The sequence below is a fragment of the Protopterus annectens genome, chromosome 11.part0 (assembly GCF_019279795.1).
Source record: "Protopterus annectens isolate FY-2018-M chromosome 11.part0, PAN1.0, whole genome shotgun sequence".
Classification (NCBI taxonomy): Eukaryota; Metazoa; Chordata; order Ceratodontiformes; family Protopteridae; genus Protopterus; species Protopterus annectens.
The window spans coordinates 398,108,477-398,129,055 of NC_056745.1; the positions used below are offsets into that span (position 1 = coordinate 398,108,477).

At 46.0% G+C, this 20,579-nt stretch overlaps 1 long non-coding RNA gene across 1 annotated transcript in view; it reads right to left on the bottom strand.

The window, feature by feature from the left end:
- The window catches only part of LOC122814825, a 305,740-nt gene that overhangs the window by 101,278 nt on the left and 183,883 nt on the right, over positions 1–20,579 (bottom strand). The window contains exon 2 of the long non-coding RNA XR_006366900.1: positions 3,527–3,573. This is a non-coding gene — a long non-coding RNA (uncharacterized LOC122814825). The remainder of the gene's footprint in view (positions 1–3,526; positions 3,574–20,579) is intronic.

Genomic DNA, 20,579 nt, shown 5'->3' on the forward strand with positions numbered 1-20,579 from the left:
ATGGCTCCGAGGCCGATGTCGGAGCCGAACTCACCAGCCAAGCACCGAGAGGGAGAGGGGGGTCGGACAAGGGTCCGATGCCACTTACCCCCTCGGAGCCGACGAGGGAAGTCCAGCGCCGAGATTCTTCCAAGGAAGAAAACAGAGCAGACGACGGAGCCGAAGACAATTGTATCGGCTCCGACGCTATCACAGTCTCGGTTCCGACACGACCCGGCTCCGAGCTCAAAAGAGTCGAAGGAGGAATATGTTGATGGACCGGGGCAGGCATCGACTGATGAGTCGGGCTCTGAAGCATCTGGGCCAGTGCCTCGGACTTAAGTAGTCGACTCACTACCCTCTGAAGGTCATGATCCGACAGCCTCGATGACCTAGAGGAGTGAGATCTGTGGCTCCGTTCAGACAGCAGGGGAGATCCTGGAGCCGAATGAACGGAGCCAAGAGATGGTGACCTGGACCTCTTCCTAGTTGTTGGCTCCGAAGGTCTGGTCGGAGCCGACACGGAATTCAGACTACCTCGGCTCCAGCTGGAGCCGAGGGGTCCACAGAAACTGTGGACTGAGACTTATCGGCTCCAGCCGGAGCCGATGAAGGCAAAGGTTGAGAAACCTTAGGTCTCGGCTCAGTTGCCGGAGCCGAAGACCTAGATGCCTTAGAGGGCTTCCCTGTTGAAACAGACAGGGAATCCTCTGGCTTGAGTAAGCCTCTAAGAATCAATTTATTCTTTCTTTCCTGCAGGACCCTGGGGCTGAAGCCATGGCACACAGCACAGGAGTCCTGCAGGTGCAAAGGCCCCAGACAGAAGACACAAGAAGGAGATAAAGATTTTTCTAAACTACACTAAACTAAGTAAAGATATTAAGTTAAAGGGGTTTTTAAAGACTAATTTCAACAAGAAATATTACTCACCAAGAACCGGTAGAAAAACCAACCTCGAAGCTGTAGCGGCAAACGAGATCTGAGGTAACTCTCGCCTAGCATTGTGGGATATAAGGGGAGCCTCGAGCCGGTGGAACCAACTCTCGAGCTTTTAGAGTGGCCGAGTCGGAGCCGAGGTCGGCTCCGAACCCATCCAGCAAGAATGAAGGCGAGATAGACAACTTAACATCCAGACTTTTGGAAGATCTTTGGTCAGGTCTCTGAAATCTAGTAACGTGCTAAACACACACCAAGTGGAAAAGCATCCCCATTTCCCAAACTGGTCCACAGCCCTAGGTTCCCTGTTTTGGGGGGAGGGGGCAGACCAACTTTCCTCTGACAGCAGCCGCCACTAAAGCAATACTGCCATCACATCAACCAGTGAACATTTGCTGCAATGCTCCATTTGTTGCCGCCGAAACCAGTGAATTTTTTTGGTACGAGTTCCACCACATTGGTCTCCTCCTATGCCCACTAAGCCATGAGGTCAAATGAGGTGGGTCAGCAGTAGGTACCACCTAGGACAATGCTAAGCTGAAACCAAAGGCTTCCAGAAAAACTCATCTGATGGTGGACCATCCTCCACTCTATCAAGCCAAGAACCTCAAAGGAAGTCTTCTGATGGAGAATCTAGGGGATTCTTCAGAGTCTTTTTTTTTTTTTTTTTTTTTTTAAATACTGAATACACCTCTGGAAGAGAGTCTGCGCTTCTGCTTGCACGTCTGCTTCCTGTGAACTAGCTTCAGTGGGATAATCAGAAGGTTCCAAAAAAGACTGGGGGTTACTATAGCATACAACCTGAGAAGCCTGTCGTAGACTATCCTATCTGACATGGTGATGGGAAGTAGCAGCACAGACCTACAAGGGTTCAGACAGAAGCACCTTCTCCTTGGGCATCAATTGGCCTTTAAGACTTCTGAAAGGGTCCTAAGCTGCCATTGGCTCCTTAAGCTTCATGTCCTCAGATACTTTTGAGCTGATGGGTCTTTACCTTTAAGCAGATTTTGGAGCTGAGCTATCACCTGCCAATGGCTCAAGGATGAGGGATAGCTCTGACAACTTCAGTATCAAACCACCCCCTCAAACCTCAGCCCCAAAGATTCTGCTTCAAGTTTCTTCCACATCCAAAATAATCAGAGTCAAAACAGGAAGACTATCAAAATTGAATTAACTCCGTCAACTCGAGCAAAAGCTGTCCTGGACAGCTACAGTCTGTTCTGGAATGTGGACCAGGAAAGAAAGAGGGGGTAGCTGGCCCAAGACTCTACCTTCCCAGGTGATGGTAGAGACAAATCCAAGCTTGATCTGCATTCTAAGGGACTTAATCATCCTGGCAATGCCTTGCTCAGTGAAAATTCTGGATGACAAAGTAGAATATGCTACTGAAGGCAATCCAATACCTCCACTCAGAATGGGAGTGCAATCTCAGACTCCCAGAGTCTGTAGAGAAGCAAGAGTAAGGTGGGGGACAGACCCAAGAAACTGTCAGCTCTGACAGTTTTTTGGATTCAGCTAGGACAGCTGGACTGGATCAAAGAACATTTCCTCAACCTTCCTGAAACTGATTGATCATCTTCCATCTTCTCCTTTTCTTTCTCCATTTTGCCTGGTTTTCACATTTCTTATCCTTGTTTGCTAGAGACAAGGCTGTAGAAGCTTCAATAATTGCAAAACATGTCCATGGAGGGAGGCATTTAACTGATCTCTCTCCTGGTGCGGAGTGTCCTACAGCTGAAGTAGGCATAAGCTTGATTGGTGCCGCTCATCTTGACACCAACAAAAGTATGAGGATTCAGGGGGATGGGGCGGGGAGTGTTCACTTTTTCCTTTACTGTCGCTATGCAAATAGTTAAAATGCACAGAAATGACACGTTATACACACAAGCTGACAGAAAAAAAAAAAAGAAAAACACTATCCTAAAGCCTATAACAAAAAAATTCACACTTACTTAGCAACCTAACTTCCTATTTTAACAATCTAATTCTAAACCCAAGAAACTAGAGAGAAATCCTTCTGTACAGGGACTATAAAATTAATTGAAGAAAAAACTGCAGAAGACTACTGGTATTGAGGAGCCTAAAGTCTTAGGGCAGTGAATTCGAACCAAGGTACTAAGGTAGAGTGGACAAAATTATTGGTTTGGGAAGGAGTCAGAGCCATGGAACAGACGAGCTTCAGAGTTTATGCCAAGGTCAGTCAGTCATACCACTTTCTCACTTAACTAAGCTTTATGCAGGACTGTTACACCTATGCTTTAGTGGAACTGGCCAATTAAAATTTTACACACTAGAAAGGGTTAGTCCACAACAGGCAACATCTAAATGCGCACATCACATGCCATGGCCAACAGCAGTAAGTGGGCAATGTTACAAAACTACACTTGGGAGCTGGGTTAGGATCACAACTTAGTATTAAAGTCACAAACCATATTAGGCAAAGTGATACTTGTTAATACATGGTAAAGTGTGAAAACACATTAAACTGCATTTATTACATTACCGAGATGCCCTTCATATGGGGGAAGGAAAACAAAGGCAAAAAATAAAACATGAAGTTATCCACATACAAAGCTTTGTCAATTAAAATCACACCAGCCAATTCACTTACTTGTAGAGCTGTGAAAGGGCACGCATTTCCAACTGGCCAGCACTTTCCTAAGTGGGTGGAAATTTGTAGTTAGTTCTTTCAACCTTGAATACCAATACAAAACATTACTAGTTATCAATCGTAATATTTGACAGATGTTAGTGTGCAAAAGAAATGTTTTAATTTCTGAATAAAATCTTACACATGCTTCTGTTGTACTAACTTGTGAATTCTAGCACCCATTAAAAGTGCCGATTTTGGCCTCTTCCAAACATCAAGGCTTGCTAATGGCTATGTACACAAAGAAATGCCAAATAAAACCAATTAAGATGTTTACAAATAAATGTACTCGCCATGTTCCATCTGAGTTGTAAATTTTCAACTGGATTCAGATCCACCTCTCCGATTCTACTCATTTTTTTTTGTTTTTGTTTTTTTTTTTTTTTTTTTTTTTTTAACAGCTTGTGGCCAGTAGAACTCTCAAGCTCCTCGTTTACCTATAATCCTCTATCCCCAAACATCTAACATCTGGTTTGCTGGCTTATAGTTTTAAAAGGAATATTAGCAACCAATAAGAGACCAATATCTGGAGCTCAATAGTGGGAAAGTACACTTGTGTACACTTACCATAAACTTAGATGTTTGAGTGTATTCACTGTTGCAGTCATCACATTTGTGTTATCCCTGCCAGGGTAGCCCTCAGCCAGCCCAAATACCAGCAGCTTAGTATTTCTGAGTCAGCTGTTGTCGCTTCAAGACTGACATCAGGTCGCTAGTGGTATAAAGTTTGGCAGCAAACACCATTACATCAGTTTTTCTTGTCCTGTCAGGAGCCTGCAAGTGGGAGATAGGATATGGTGAAACAACCCCCACCAGTAGAAAGGAAATAACAAAAAGTTCCTTTAAGGAGAGAGAAAGAAGAGGGGAGGGGATGGAGGGAAACCAGGACTGCAACAGTGAATACACTGTCTACATTTACGTAGAGTGTACACAACTGTATTATGTTCTTTATGTTTCACTGTTGCAGTCATCACATTTGGGTTGATTCCCAAAGCTGAGGAAAAGGGTGGAGGCAGTCAAGGAGACTAGGGGCTGGCTAGGATGCCCTGCAAGACTGCAGTGGTAAAGCCTGCCCTGGATTTGGAGGAAATAGGCAGGTGGTAATGCTTGGTGAATGTGTGTACACATGTCCAGATGGCAGCCTCCAGGGATGTCCTTGGTGGGAAGTCCTCTGAGGAAAGCTGCAGAGGTGGAGGCTGTTCTGGTAGAGTGAGTCCTAACCCCCTTAGGGGGAGATTTTCTGTGCTGCTTGTAACGGAGATGGATGCAGTGCTATCCATTTGAAAATGGTTGATTTGGAGATAGCTTTGCCCATGCAGCAAAGCTGACAAGTAATTGATCAGTCTTTCTGAATGATTTAGTCCTGTCTAGATAAAATCTGAGCTGTGTGCACATCTAGAGAGTGCAGGATCCTTTCCCCCTTGTTTTGTGGGTTAGGGAAAAAGGTAGGCAAATGAATGGATTGGTTGAGAGCCACACTGGACACCACTTTAGGCATGAAGGATGGTTTATTCCTGAGGGACACCCTGTCAGCATGTAAGATGAAGAGCTCTACAGCCATAAGTGCTTGTAACTCTGAGACTCTTCTGGCTGAAGTGATGGCCAGAAGAAAAGCGGTCTTCCAGGAGAGAAATTTTTAACTCTCCTGAAGATGCTGGTGTAAAGGGTGGCAGGATGAGCTTTTCCAACACAAAGTTAAGGGTCCCAAGCTGGGGTAGGTGCTCTTCTGGGTGGCCTCAACTTGCTAGCCCCTCTTAGGAACTGTTTGATCAGAGGGTGTGAAAAAAAGGGGGTGCTCAGTGTGGAAATGAGCAGAAATAGCAGAGGCATGAATTTTAATAGAAAAGAGACCACTATGTAGCAGGTCAGCTAGGTAATCTAGGATGCGAGGTAGAGAGGGCTATACCTTATCGGCTCCCTTATCCTGAATCCAGGAGCAGAACTTTCCATTTGTCAGCATAAAACCTCCTAGTTCTAGGGCGTCTAGCCTCACGTATAACATCTAGAACCCGTTTACTGAGGTTGGCAGCTTGATCAGTGGTCATGGAATAAGCCAGGCTACCAAACTGAGGGTCGGCAATTGGAGATGCATGAATTCTTCTTCTCTCTGGATCAGGAGAAATGGGGTCTGAAGGAGATGCCATGGTGGCAGTGGGGACAAGCTGTGCAGCAGTGGGTACCAGTGCTGGCGAGGCCCATCTCAGTCTGGAGCAATAAGAACTGTCCTTGGTTTTTCATCCCTTATTTTGAGCAGTACCCTGGTGATGAGGTAGTGGGGGAAATGCATAGACAGAGAGAGATTACCCCACTGGAAGGATAGGGTACCCACTTTCCAAGCTATGCAGTGATGCTCCCTGCTGCAGAACTTGCTGAGCTCATGGTTAGTGTGGGAGGCAAAGAGGTCAACTTTCAGGGTGCCCCATTTATGAGTTATTAGGGTGAAGATTCTTTGGTCTAGCTGCCACTCGTGTGGGTCCAGAAGATTTCTGCTCAAGTGGTCTACCAGAGAGTTTAGAGCACCTGGCAGGAATTGTGCCAACAGGTGGAGTTGCATAGAAGAGGCTGTGCCAAATGGTCATGGCCAGTTTGCATAGAGGGTAGGAGCAAGTCCCTCCCAGCTTGTTGAAATACCACATCAGTGGTGTCTGTTTTGATTCAGGAGAGCCCGAGGAAAGAAGGGGCCTGAAAGCTGCCAATGCGTGCTGGACAGCAGACATCTCTGTTTGGTTGATGTGCAAATGGATTTGCTGTGGGCTCTATGCCCGAGGTGCACACCTTGACAGCAAGTGCATACAGAGCCAATGGTCTGATGCATCTGTGGTGAGGGTCTGGGCAGCAGGGGGTGGTGAGAAAGTTACTCCCTTGTTGTGGGAGCATGCTGCTGTCCACTAAAGAAAATCTTTCCTTAGACGAGGTAACACTGGTATAGGTTTCCAGGTCTTGAGAGTTGACACCTAAAGTTTTTTAGGTACCACTGAAGTTCTTATATGCAGTTTGGCATATTGAACGAGTAGAATGCAAGAGGCCATGAACCCCAGAGCTTGCAGGATTTTCCTTGCAGATAACTGGGGTCCGGTGGCTAGTTGAGTATAGTAGGCCGTCAGGTAAGTTTGCTTTTCTGCAGTCAGGAATGCCATCTGGATGCTGTGTCCAGGCTTGCTCCCAGGAATATAATCCTTTGGGTGGGTACTAGTTTGGATTTCTTTTCGTTGATAGTGTACCCAAGGGAGGTCTGCAGGGACTTTACAAATGCCAGGTGCTTGAGTAGCTTTTCCTGACTGACTGCCTGAATTAGGCAGTCTACATATGGGTACATTTAAATATTCCTTTGTCTGCAAAAGGCAATGGCATGAGATAAACATTTTGTGAAAACTCTGGGAGCAGTATACAAGCCAAAGGGAAGTGCAGAGAAAGTACAGTTGTGTACACCCTACCATAAATGTAGACGTTAGAGTGTCTTCACTGTTGCAGTCATGACTGTAGGGTTCTCCCCTGCCGGCAGGCAGCCCTCGGTCGGCCAGAATCCCAACGTCTGGGTCCAGCGTCGGCTGTTGAACCATGCTCCCTGATGTCAGAGCGCCAGGAGTATAAAGCTGACAGCCAACGCCATCTTCTCCAGTTTTTCTTGCCCCAGATGTCAGGAGTCACAAAATGAAAAAGATCCCATAACCTTTGCAAATACACCTCAGAAGAATGGTGAAAAAAGGAAATACACAAAAGTAAAAATAAGAAGGGACAGGAAAGAGGGAAACCCAGACTGCAACAGTGAAGACACTCTAACATCTACATTTATGGTAGGTGTACACAACTGTACTATGTTCATCATGTTTCACTGTTGCAGTCATGACTGTAGGGTAGAATCCCAAAGCTGAAAGAAAGGGAGGTGGTCATAAAGAAGAAGGGGCAGCTAAAAGGCCCTGCAAAACTGCAGAGGCAAAGCCTGCCCTAGACAGAGTAGAGAGGTAGATTGTAGTGCTTAGAAAAAGTATGCACTGAACTCCAAGTTGCAGCTTCCAAAATGTCTTTGGTAGGAACTCCCCTGAGGAAGGCCACAGAAGTGGCAGCAGCTCTGGTGGAATGAGTCCGTATACTCCCTGGGATTTGCTTTCCATGGCGTGAATAACAAAATCCGATTCCATGAGCAATCCATTTAGAAATGGTCTGTTTTGAAATGGCTTTAACCTTGGGAACTTGAAGCATAAGAAACAAACAATTGTTCTGATTTTCTGATGTCCTTTGTTCTGTTCAGGTAAAAATGTAGTTGTCTGTGTACATCCAAGGAATGCAAGATCCTTTCCCCTTTATTTTGAGGAGTGGGGAAAAAGGTTGGCAAGTGGATAGTTCGATTTAAAGCCACTCTGGAAACCACCTAAGGCATGAAGGTAGGATTAGTCCTCAAAGATACCCTGTCTTGATGAAAAATAATATAAGGTTCCATAGCCATAAGAGCTTGTAACTCTGAAACTCTCCTGGCAGAGGTTAGTGCTAACAGGATAGCTGTCTTCCAAGATAAAAACTTGATGTCAGAAGAGGCAGCAGGCTCAAAAGGAGGCAAGGTTAGTTTTTCCAAAACATAGTTGAGATCCCAAGCAGGAATGGGAGGAGATCTAGGAGGTCTTAAGTTCTTAGCTCCACTGAGAAACTGTCATGAGCTGGTGGGAAAAGATGGGAGGGTCTGTATTATAATGAGCAGAAATGGCAGAGGCATGTATCTTAATGGAAGAGAAAGAGAGACCCTTGTGTAAGAGATCTGTCAGGTAAAGTAAAATTAAAGAAATGTTAGGAAGAAGAGGATCAGAATCCTGAGCCTGCATCCAGGAACAAAATCTTTTCCATTTTCCTGCATAAGATTTTCTAGTGCTAGGACGTCTGGCTTCTAAAATGACATCCGTAACCTGTTTGGGTGGGAAAGAAGAAATCAAAGGCCCTGGATTAACCAGGCCGCCAGGCTGAGAGTTCTGACATGGGAGTGTAGAACCTGACCCTGATGTTGGGACAGAAGGTTCGGAGACTGAGGTAAAACCCAAGGGGGCTCTAGGCATAGGTTTTTTAGAGTTGGATACCAAAACTGCCGCGGCCAATTTGGAGCCAGCAAGATTATCATCTTGGGCTTGTCCCGTTTTATCTTCAATAAAACCTGTGGAAGAGGAAGAGGCGGAAAGACATATCCCGAGAGGTTCCTCCAACTGAATGACAGGGCATCCACTTTCCAAGCTTCTCTGTGGAAAGTCCTGGTGCAAAAATTCTGTAGTTGATGATTGAGATGGGATACAAAGAGGTCTGTGTGTGGACATCCCCAGACTGCTGTTATCATCCTGAATATTTTGGGGTCCAGCATCCACTCGTGCGGATCCAAAAGATTTCTGCTCAGACCGTCTGCCAAGAAGTTTTGTTTCCCTGGTAGAAACTGAGCTTGAAGATCCAGATTGCAAGCTAGAGCTGTGTTCCATAGATCCATGGCTAGTCTGCAAAGGGGGTAGGAATGCGATCCCCCTTGTTTATGTACCACATCCGTATTAGTAGTTGTCCTGGTTGTAAGAGATTCCTGAAGGCCAATAGCGCTTTCTGAATGGCTAACATTTCCTTTATGTTGATATGCAGGTGCTTCTGATCCTTTGTCCAAAGGCCCTGCAGACAATTGCTCTGGAAATGGGCTCCGCAAGCCTAATCTGAGGCGCCCATGGTTAGAATCTGAGTGTCAGGAGGCAGACGGAAGGGTTTCCCTTTGTTTAGAGCACAAGCCCTGGACCACCAAAGAAATTCCTTTTGAAGACAAGGATGGACGGAGATCAGTATGTCTAAACTGTGGCAATGCCGAGACCATACACTTTTTAGGTACCACTGTATTTTCCTCATGTGTAGTCTTGCATATGGTACGAGAAGGATGCAGGAGGCCATGTAACCCAAAGCCTGCAGGAATTTCCTTGCAGATAGTGGAGTTAAAGTTGCCAAGGTTCTGAAAGTTGAAGCCAGCTATAATTGTTTTTCAGATGTCAGAAGTGCCTTCTGGGTTGTGGTGTTTAGAAGTGCACCCAGAAAAGTTATCGGTTGTGATGGTGCCAAATTTGACTTTATGTTCACAGAGAATCCCAGGAACTTGAGGAGGTTCTGTACAAATTCTAGATGCTGGATTAAGACATCCTTGCTGTCTGCCTGAATTAGACAATCGTCCAGATAAGGGTAAATTTGAATTCCCTTGAGTCTGCAGTAAGCTACTACTGGAGCCAGGCATTTGGTGAAGACCCTGGGCACAGTAGACAATCCAAAGGGCAGCGCAGAGAATTGAAAGTGCCTCGATCCGGCCTTGAACCGGAGGTATTTTCTGCGATCCTGCCCAATGGGAATGTGTAAATATGCCTCCTTTAAATCCAAAGTTACCATCCATGCATCTTTGGACAGCATTGGAAGTAGCTGCTGTAGAGTAAGCATCTTGAATTTTGGAATTTCTAGAAAGGTGTTCAAGACCGACAGATCCAGAATGGGTCTCCATGAGTTTGGCTTCCTTGGGACTAGAAAGAGCCTTGAGTAAAAACCTTTTCCCATCTCTGAAAGTGGAACCAGTTCTATGGCATTCATAGCCAAAAGAGCTTCCACCTGGTTTAAAGCCTCCGTCCATTGATGTTTTGGAAGGTCTGGCCATCCGCTTGGCCTTGGCAAGGTATGAAAATGGAATTTGTAACCTCTTAAAACCACATCCAAACCCCACTTGTCTTGGGTTATTAGAGTCCAATTTTGATAAAAAATAGAGAGTTTTCCTCCGAGAGGGGCTTCCAGGCAAGAAGTTCCTGTAGCCCAACAGAGGGAGTCATTGAGTTTGTTTCCTTTGAGTTTGTGACCTGTCTTCTCCTCCCCTAGGGGTGGAAGCAGTCCACTGTCTTGGTCTATAAGAAGCTTGTGCTTGAGGCCTTCCTCTGGAGCGTCTATATCTACCCCTCTGAGGCCTGTCTGAAGTGGGAAAGGACTAATTTTTTGAAGGCCAATTCCTGCTAAATCTAGGTGGCTGTACTTGTAAGAAATCTTTAACAGTTTGCATGGATTTTCGCCTTATCCTCCATCTTTTTAATCACCTCTTCAGCTTTTGATCCAAACAAAACATTATGCTGAACAAAAGCATCCAATAATTTAGCCTTTACTTGTTCCTTTAGCCATGCATGCCTTCTAATGACTGTGCCAGAGGCTGCAGCCCTACAAGAAGCTTCCAAGGCATCAAATCCAGTGTAAACTATGCTTCCCAACTTGTTCAGTGGCATGCAATAAGTCATGTAATTCCTTATCTGCACAGGCAGAAATGGAAGTAAGCTTTTGTTTTAAAAACAGACACGAGAAATTGTTGGTATTTAAGCATATGAAACTGACAGTTTAAAGCCCTAATGGACAAAGTAGCAGAAATGTACACGTTTTTGCCCCATCTTTCTAAGGATCGAGAATCCTTTTCAGTAGGAATGGGATTTTTGTCAGAAGCGGCCTTAACTCCCTTAGGACCCTGAGAAATGGTTTCAGGGTCAGCAGAAGAGTTCCTGTACAAAAACTGATGGGAATCAGGAACCCTGTAATATCTATCAGGCTTAACAGGAGCAGGAGGAAAAGTCGGGGGTTAAGTTAGTCTCCGAAAAGGCATCATCCACAATATCCAAAACAGGAGGAATAGCCAGGGGTCTATGCTGGGGAAGAAGAAGAAAATCCCTCAGTCTTTTCTTAGATTCCGAATACTCCTGTCCTTCCCAGTGGAAATGTTCCCTCATTTCATGCAAAGTTTCCCCAAAAGAGAAATCCTCAGGGGGAGAAGCTGAAGGAATGGATTCTTCAGCATCAGAATCCTCATAAGGAGGGAAAGAATATTCCCGATCAGAAGAAACTGAGGAAACAGAAGCCTGATCAGAGGAATCATAATAAACATCCTGCCTTTGCCTTTTATCTGGAGGGGGATGTGAACCCCTAATCATAGTAAGTAAATCCTTCGCCATCTTGAGTAACTGTTTCTGTGACTTGGGAGTCAGTTCAGAGGAGGCCTGTGTTGTAGTCTTTGATTTAGGAGTCTTTGCCTTTGTCTTTGGCTTTGCCTTTATTATTAGCTGAGTAGGCCTGAAAACCCCTTCGGAAGCCAGTACCTGCACAGCGGCTCCGGACCCATCCGAAGGAGCATTGCCCGAAGGTCCTGCAACAGAAATATTTAAAGGCCTGGTTGGCTCCTCATGAGTGTCCGTTTCGGCAGTCAGTTCTGAAATGGCCGACGACAGGGGCTGCAAAAGCGCCTCACTGACGATGGCCAAACCTGAAGCTGGCTCCGCTTGTGCGCTATCATCAGATTTGGACCTCGGAGGCCTGTCTTTATCCTTGCGACGCTTGTGAACTCCGGTAGCCGGAACATTATCTGATGACATTTTGTAGTTAAAGCACCTACCGAAGTAATGAAAAGCCAAATCGTATCTTCGCTTAATTGTACGTTGATTGAATCTAGCACAAAACCGACAACTAGCTACGTCGTGGTCAGGGCCTAAGCAAGGAATACAGTAAGAATGAAAATCCTTATGAGGTATTTGCTTCCCACATGAAATACAATTATTAAATTTTTCTGACATCGGAGTGGGGCAAGAAAAGAGTTTCCCCAACGGGGTACTTAGCTTTGAGTGGAGAAGAAAATCTTCGGACTGAAGAATATCAGAAGAAATTGCCAGGAGTCAGCCGACCGACACTTGCGAACTGCTATCACCGCACGGCAAGAAAGACTGGATAAGATGGCGTCGGCTGTCAGCTTTATACTCCTGGTGCTATGACATCAGGGAGCATGGTTGAACAGCCGACGCCGGACCCAGACTTTGGGATTCTGGCCGACCAAGGGCTGCCTGCCGGCAGGGGAGAAACCTACAGTCATGACTGCAACAGTGAAACACGATGAACATCTGAAAGTGCAGAGAACGTGCCCTGAAACAGACATTTCCTGCATGATTTCCCTGACAGGAATGTGGAGGTAGGCCTCTTAGGTCTAGGGTGGCTAGCCAAGCATTCCTGGAGAGCATGGGTAGCAGTTGCTGGAGGGTGAGCATTTTGAATTTTGGCATCACCAAGAAGGTATTTAGAATGGATAGAGGATGGTGTGCCAGGTGCTCTCTTTTCTGGGTATCAGAAAAAGACTAGTAGAAACATTGGCCCATCTGTTCTGCAGGAATGTGCTCTATTGCCCTCAGAGCAGGGAAAGGACTTGCTTTTTCACCTTTGCCCAGTAGTTTGGGGGTAGATCTGGGAACCCTTCTGGGGTTGGAAGTGTTAAAAGAATATATGTATCCCTGGGACACTATGTTGAGGACTCAGCGGTCACTGGTAATGGTGGCCCAGGTGCTTGTGTGGAAGTAGAGTTCCTCCTAGGGGGCAACTGCAGGTGGGCAGAGTGAGGGGGTGGGGGCAGAAAGTCAGAATTCTTACCATGAGGGGGTGGCTTTGAACTCCCTGGTTTTAAAGTGCAGGAACTCCACTACTTTGATCTTCGCATTCCCTGTGGCTGCTGTCTGGGGGTCTACTTCCCTGGCGTCTGGGCTGAACTGACCTGGTGTGGGCAGGAAAACCACCATTTGCAGGGGCAATGCCTGCTGAACCTGGGTGGCTGCACCTGTAGAAAATCCTTAACTGTCTGCACAGATTTAGCTTTTACTTCCATCTTTAAGATCTTCTCTGCCTTGTTGCCAAATAAGCTTTGTACAAGTTAGACTGGGCATTATCTGGCAAGGGTTGTTCCTTAAGCCAAGCATGCCTTCTAAGGACAATACAGAGATAAGATGATCAGCTTTAACAATTGGCTTAAACTCTGGTGTCATTCAAAGGGGATCCAATGTCTGTCTGCCTGGGATGACATGCTGGACAAGCCACGCTGCTTCGCAAGGGACGGCTTGCACCTGTCACCCCTGGGATTCCGGATATTGGCAAAGGCTCTTGCCACCCCCATAGTGCCTTTTTTAGGCAAGGCTCAAATTCTAAACCTACCACCCTAGAACACAAAAAAGGAAAAGAACTAAGGGTAATGCTGCTCAATGCCAGAAGTCTAAATCTCAAGATGCATGCACTCGAGGCCCTTCTCAGTATAGAGAACATCGATGTCTGTGCAGTGACAGAAACCTGGTTCAAGGCTCCTGAGAGCACCCCAGCACTATCAGGTTTTACCTCTTATCATGCGTTCCGGCCCCAAAATCCAGACAATACCAAGAAAGGAGGTGGGGTATCCATATTCATCAAAGACACCCACACCTCAAGACTGGTGGCAACGCACGATGCATCGGAGACCATCCAGGTGCAATTAACCATAGGCAAGACTGCTCTACAAATAGTAGCATGTTACAGGCCACCCTCACAAACTCAGGAACCTCACATGGCCTTCCTGAAAACACTAGAGGGGATAAATGCATCACCAAACACCATCATACTAGGTGACTTCAATTACCCTAATATAGACTGGGAACACTACTCAAGCCCAAACACCCTAGCCCACAAGTTCCTGGAATTCATAAACTCAAATGCCATGGAACAACTAGTCACCATCCCCACAAGAGGAGAAAACATACTTGATCTCATCATCACGAACATGGGAGCACAATGTTCAACACCGGAAGTATACCCCTCACTGGTGAGATCGGATCACAAACTAATCTCGCTGGAGGTCCTCATCCCACCCCCACCTGAAATAAAAAAGACCACAGTAAAGAACTTCTCAAAAGCCAACTTCACACTTCTAAAGACTAGTGTGGTCTCCTTTAAGGCCCCCGAGCCGGCAGAAAACAGTACTCAAGCCGCTGAATCACTTAGAAATGCCTTCTACCAGCACCTGCAGGACTGCATGGATAAGGCAATCCCAAGCAAAACAAAGACTCTTTGTACCAAAAGCAAGCGTCCAGTCTGGTGGACCCCAGCCATAAACAAACTCTACAACAAAAGGAGGAAGCTACTACAAGACAGAGCAAAATCCTTAAAAGGTAAGACACCCTTGATCACTAAGTAAAAAACTAAGAGCTCTCATAAAATCATCCAAAGCAAATTTTGAGAGAAAAATAGCTAAAGACTCAAAAGACAATCATAAGTCCTTCTTTAGCTATGTTAGAAACCTGGGAGGAAACTCCCAGATATGCTCAGAACTAGTTCAAAATGATGTGAAGATTACTGATCCTACAGACATTGCCAACATACTGGCTGACAGGTTCAGTGCAAACTTCTCCCCAAAGGAGAGATATCTATACCAGCGATTGCAGCCCCCAAACATCTCCAACGCCCAAGTGAGAACTGCTCTCTCAAAGCAAAAACACAGCATCCATGGGACCTGATGGTGTCCCCGGCTGTGTGCTCCACGAACTCAACGAGGAATTAAACCCACAGCTAGGACAGCTGTTTAATCATAGTCTTACCTCTGGATACGCACCAGGAGTGGTGCACTGCAACTGTGGTCCCACTTCACAAAGGCGGTGCCTCCACCGACCCTGGAAATTACCGCCCATTAGCTTGACAAGCCTTATCTGCAAAGCCATGGAGAGGATCATAATGGACCTCATAAATAAAGACATAGGGAATTTGCAGACTTTGGATCCATCCCAGTTTGGCTTTGTCGAAGGCAGATCATGCCTTCTAAACTTGGTTGACTTTTGCGAAACAGTCACCAAAGCCATTGATGAGGGAAAGGCAGTCCATACAGCCTACCTCGATCTGGCGAAGGCCTTGATACAATACCCCACTCGGGTATCATTGAAAAACTCATCAGCTTAAATGTTAACCCATACATCACAAGATGGGTTGCAAACTGGCTGAGTGACAGAACCCACAGGGTCAGAGTTGCTGGCGCCATGTCAGACTCAAAGCCTGTCACAAGTGGTGTACCACAGGGCTCAGTCCTGGGCCCACTCTTGTTTGGCATCTACTTTTCCGAAGTACAAGCAAACACAGGAGGGTTATGGCTGACAAAGTTTGCAGATGACTGCAAACTGGGCCATAGTAGAAAACACATCTGACACAGATATCCTTCAGAAGGGTCTCACAGAAACGGATAACTGGTGCCAGAGCCATGGCCTAAAGTTAAATGCCAAAAATGCATAGTCATACCCTTCGGAAAAACAAGGTTACCCTAGCTACCAAATAGGTGGCAATCCACTGAGCACAGAAGAAGTTATCAGGGACCTGGGGACCCAGGTTGATAGTAGTCTGTCATTCGACACCCATGTAGCTAAAGTAGTTAGGAAGACCTTCTACATTGCCCACCTTATCATGAAGGGATTCTCATCTAGATCAAGGGAGGTCATAGTCTCCCTATACTCATCACTCATCAGACCAATGATTGAGTACAATGCCCCATTCGGAATGTATCTGACCCGACACTTGCAGCAGCTGGAGAGGCCACAAAAGTTCCTCACCAAAAGGATAAAGGGTCTCAAACATCTGTCCTATGCTGCCCGACTGAAAGAACTCCAGCTCTATTCAGTCGCTTACCACTTGCTCAGAGGTGACCTTTGCCTAACATACAAGGCCATGTCAAACCCAGATTTGATGAATATGCTTCACCTCAAAAAATCTAGATCCGTCAGAGTCACAAGGGCGGGAGACAAACCTCGACACGGCTATTAATAGGACATGCTGGAGGGATAGATTCATCACCCAAAGACTCCCTATGCTGTGGAATAAAATCCCGGTATATGTGAGGCAGAGCACCTCGCTGGCCTTGTTCAAGAGAAATCTTGACCAATGGATGGGAGATCGCAGATATACCCCAGGGATTACCTCAGTGTCACTGCTCAACAGAGGCACAGCAAAATAATGGGTATAGTTCCCCATACTAAAGGGGTGGCGTAAGCCACAAAACTATGGGCTAGGCTTGTAAATGCCCTCTGGCAGATAGCCTAGTATGAACCTATGAACCTATGAACTATTGACTGCTGCCCTGCAAGAAGCTTCTAGGGCATCAAACCCACAGTGTAAGGTGTTCTTAGTTACTTGACATACAGAATGCATGAACTCTTGCAACTCTATAGATTCTGCACAAGCAGGAAAGAAATACACTGAGGAGATCCATGGTATGTTGCTGAAATTTTAGCATATGGAACTGACAATTTAGTGCTCCGATAGCAACAGTAGCAGAGGCGTATACTTTTTTACCCCATCAGTCTAGTGCTCAGGAATCCCTATCCGATAGGGTGGGAGTCTTAGCAGAGGTTGCTTTAATTCCTTTAGGCCCTTGACAAATTACCTCAGGGTCAACACTAGGATTTTTGAAAAAAAAATTGAGAGTCAGAGGACTCTACCTGTAAGGTTTTCTGGGAGCAGGGAGGGTGGGTGTCAGGAGTCAAACTTGATTCCAGGAAATCATCCACAACATCCAGGACTGGGGGAATGGCCAGGGGTCTGTGCTGTGGAAGATCTAAGAATTCTAAGTCTCTAGACTGAGGGTAGTCTAGACATTCCCATTGGAAATGCTCCTTTAAGGTATGAACGGTGTCCTCAAAGGAAAAGTCCTCGGGTGGAGAGGCTGAAGGAATAGATTCCGCTACATCAGAATCCTCATAAGCAGAGATGTTGCATGCCTTCATATTCAGATGCATCAGAGTCAAACTCCTGTTCAGATGAAACTACTGGGGACAGATCACTTCCTTTTGGAAGGGGTAGCTTGGCTTCCCCTGATAAGCATAAGGTCTTCCCCCATTTTAAGTATTTGAGACCAAGGAAATAGGTGCCTGAGATTGGGTAGTCTGTTTCTTGGGTGTGGTTCATACCCTGGGCCTTAGAAAATCTGTAGTCTTCAAAAGAACGGCAGATGCAAAAGTCAGTTTGTGTCAAGAATTGGTAGTGCAAAGTACTTCCTTGGAAACTGGTGCCTGCTCAGCGGCTCCAGACCCATCCAAGGTAGAGAACTGCAGGATCCTTAGTCGAAGAGGTTTGTGGCATACCGGACTCCAAGAGAGTCTCAGTAGTGGCCTGTGAATCCACAGAAGTGGACATCAGGGGCTGCAAAAGCACCTGAGGACTGGAGAACTGACAACTAGCTTAACGCAAGCGTAGTCAGTAGATTTGGACCTGTGCAGTCTTGTCTTGATCCTTACTTCTTTTTTTCATAAGATCTGCTGTCAGACGGCTTACCAAAGCCATATAGGAATTAGAGGACTGCAAGTAAAAATAACTAGCTACAATAAGGACCCAACGACGTATAGGTCTGCCATTAAATCACAAAAGCAACAGCGAGGGAAGGCATGGTCTGGGCCTAAGCAAGAGATGCAGTAAGAATGAGTCTCTGTGATATTTCCTTTCTACAGGAGAGAACTTTTTCTGACATCATTTAGAGCAAGAAAAAAAGATGCCCAATGGGGTACTTTGCTTTAGTAGACTTCAGCTTCAATTTGGAAAACGAAACTCTGATAGTGGCCGACCGGCACTAGTGTGAACTGATTCTGCTTTGGGTTCCTCAGCAAGAAAGCCTGATGTAATGGCATTGGCTGCCTTATTTTAAACTGATGACTTGACGTCAGTCCTGAAGCGACAGCAACTGACGCAGAAATACTAAGCCTCTGGTATTTGGGCCGGCTGAGGGCTACCCTGGCAGAGATAACCCAAATGTGAGGACTGCAACAGTGAAACATTAAGATCATTGGTTCGACTGTTACCCCTCACTCTTGAATAACGGTGCAAAGGTAGGGGGGGTTGGCAGGAAGGGAGTTGAAGAATGAAAATGAACATAGAAAGTTGTGGTGAGTAAATAACTTCATTTCATGTTGTCAATTTTCCTTCATTCCTTAATTGTGAAAGTTGCCAACTAGCCGAAATTCAGGAAGGACACTAAGGAAAGATATTCCTTAAGCAATGTTGAGCCAAATGCTGAACTCCCCCTAGGGAACACATGAAACTTGTAATGAGCATTAAGTATGAGGATTAGCTCAATGGACTGAATGATGTTGGATTTGGAGAACACCATAGGAAGAAAGGACTGGTTCACAGTGCTACTGTCTTCATGAAATATTAAAAAACTAGGTTTAGAAGACAAAGCTCGTAAGTTCCAAAAGCCTTAGAGCAGAAATAATGGCTACCAAAAGTAGTTTTCTATGTTAACTTAAGTTTTGCTGCTGTTTTGAAGGGAAAAAGACTCAAGGCTTGTGGTACTAAATTCAAGCCCCACGGTGGAGTTGGATCTTTATAAGATGGTTTCAAAACAGTAATCCTTAAAAAGGCCTTGCAAAGTTTTGGTGAAGCCAAGGTGGATTTTCAACTCCTCTATGAAAATTAGAAATGGCAGCTAGTTGAACTTTAACAGTAGAGGGAACTAGCCCCTTCATTAAAAAAAGTGTAGTTGTGCACACTTGCCATAAATGCAGATGTTAGGGTGTTATTCACTGTTGCAGTCATCACCTGTGGGTTATCCCTGCTGTGATAGCCCCTGGCCAGCCCAAATACCAGAGTCAATGTTTTTTTTTTGCATCTGCTGCAGTCGCCTGTAGTCTGACATCAGGTATTCAGTGCTATAAAGCAAGGCAGCAGACGTCATTACATTAGTTTTTCTTTACCTAACCTGTCAGATGCACACGGAAGCAAAGAAAAGTGGTCCTGGTGGCCAAAAGCCACCATGGGAAACATGCCCCCCCCAGGGACAGATGCAGTATGGGGGATGGAGGGAGGGAAACCAGGAATGCAACAATTAATACACCAACATCTGCATTTACAGTAAGCATACACAACTGTACTATGTGCTTTGTGTTTCACTGTTGCAGTCATCACCTGTGGGAGGATTCCCAAAGCTGAGGAGAGGGGTGGAAGGAAAGGTTACAAACCCTAGGCATGGGTCCGCAAACTCTGCAGCACTGCAGAGGCAAACCCTGCCCTAGACTTGGGGAAAAGAGGTAGGTGGTAATGCTTTGTAAAGGTACTGACAGAGGTCCAGGTCGCAGCTTCCTCTGAGGAAGGCTGTAGAAGTGGAGGCTGCTCTAGTGGAATGGGTACGGATAAGACTTTGGGATGGGTTTCCCCATGTAGTCTGTAGCAAAAGAGGATACAGTATGATATCAATTTGGATACTGAAAAACTCTAAGTAATCCGAGATTAGGGGAATGGAAGGATGGGAGGTACTGAACCCTTACGACTGGCTCCAGGAGCAAAATCTTTTCCATTTTCCAGCATACAATTTGGTGGTGCTGGCCCCTTCGGGCCTCTGTGATGTCTATGACCAGTTTGCTTAACAGGGTCTCTTCCTTAGCTTTTAAAAGCTATAGGCCATGCTGAAAGACTGAGAGGCTAAGTCTGGGTGCAGTATCTTGCCCCTCTCCTGGGTGAAGAGGTCCGAGATTCGGGGAGCTGCTGGGGGGGGGGCTGTAAGGTCAGGCCACACAGTAAGGGGTACTAATTCTGTCTGGGCAACTCTGGAGCAATGAGGATGGCCTTTGGTCTCTTCTCTTATTTTTATCAGTACCTTGGGAATAAGGGGCCGAGGAAGGAAAGTGTACACAGTGAGTTCCAGGGGAAGGTCAAGGTATCCACCCTTCCACGCTAGGCGATTCCCTGGTACTGAAGTTTTGCAGCTGATGGTGGTGGCGTGAGGCAAAGAACCACTTCTAGAGTCCCCCACTCCTGAGTGATTTGCAGATAGATTTCCCTGTGCAGCTGCCATTTGTGGGGGTCCAGCATGTTTCTGCATAGGTGGTCTGCTAGGTAGGTACTGGGCAATTAGGTGTGATCCATGGTGGTGGCTGCAAGCCAGGGGCTCATGTCTAAACTGCAAAGGGGGCAAGACCGGGTCCCCCGTTTGATATACCACATTACCGTGGTGTTCTTTATTTTTATAAGAACTACCCCTGGCCGGAAATGGGGTTTGAAAGATGTCAGAGCCTTTTGAACTGCCATCATTTGCTGGGCATACTCAAGACCTTGGGTGCACCTCCCTTCTAGGTGAGTGCCCCAAGCAATGTCTGAGGCAGCGGCGGTGATAGTCTGGCAGGTAGGGTGGAGGATGAAGCAAAAGACCCTTGTTCCTGGTACAGGCCTCTGTCCACCAGAGAAACTTGGCCCTTATACA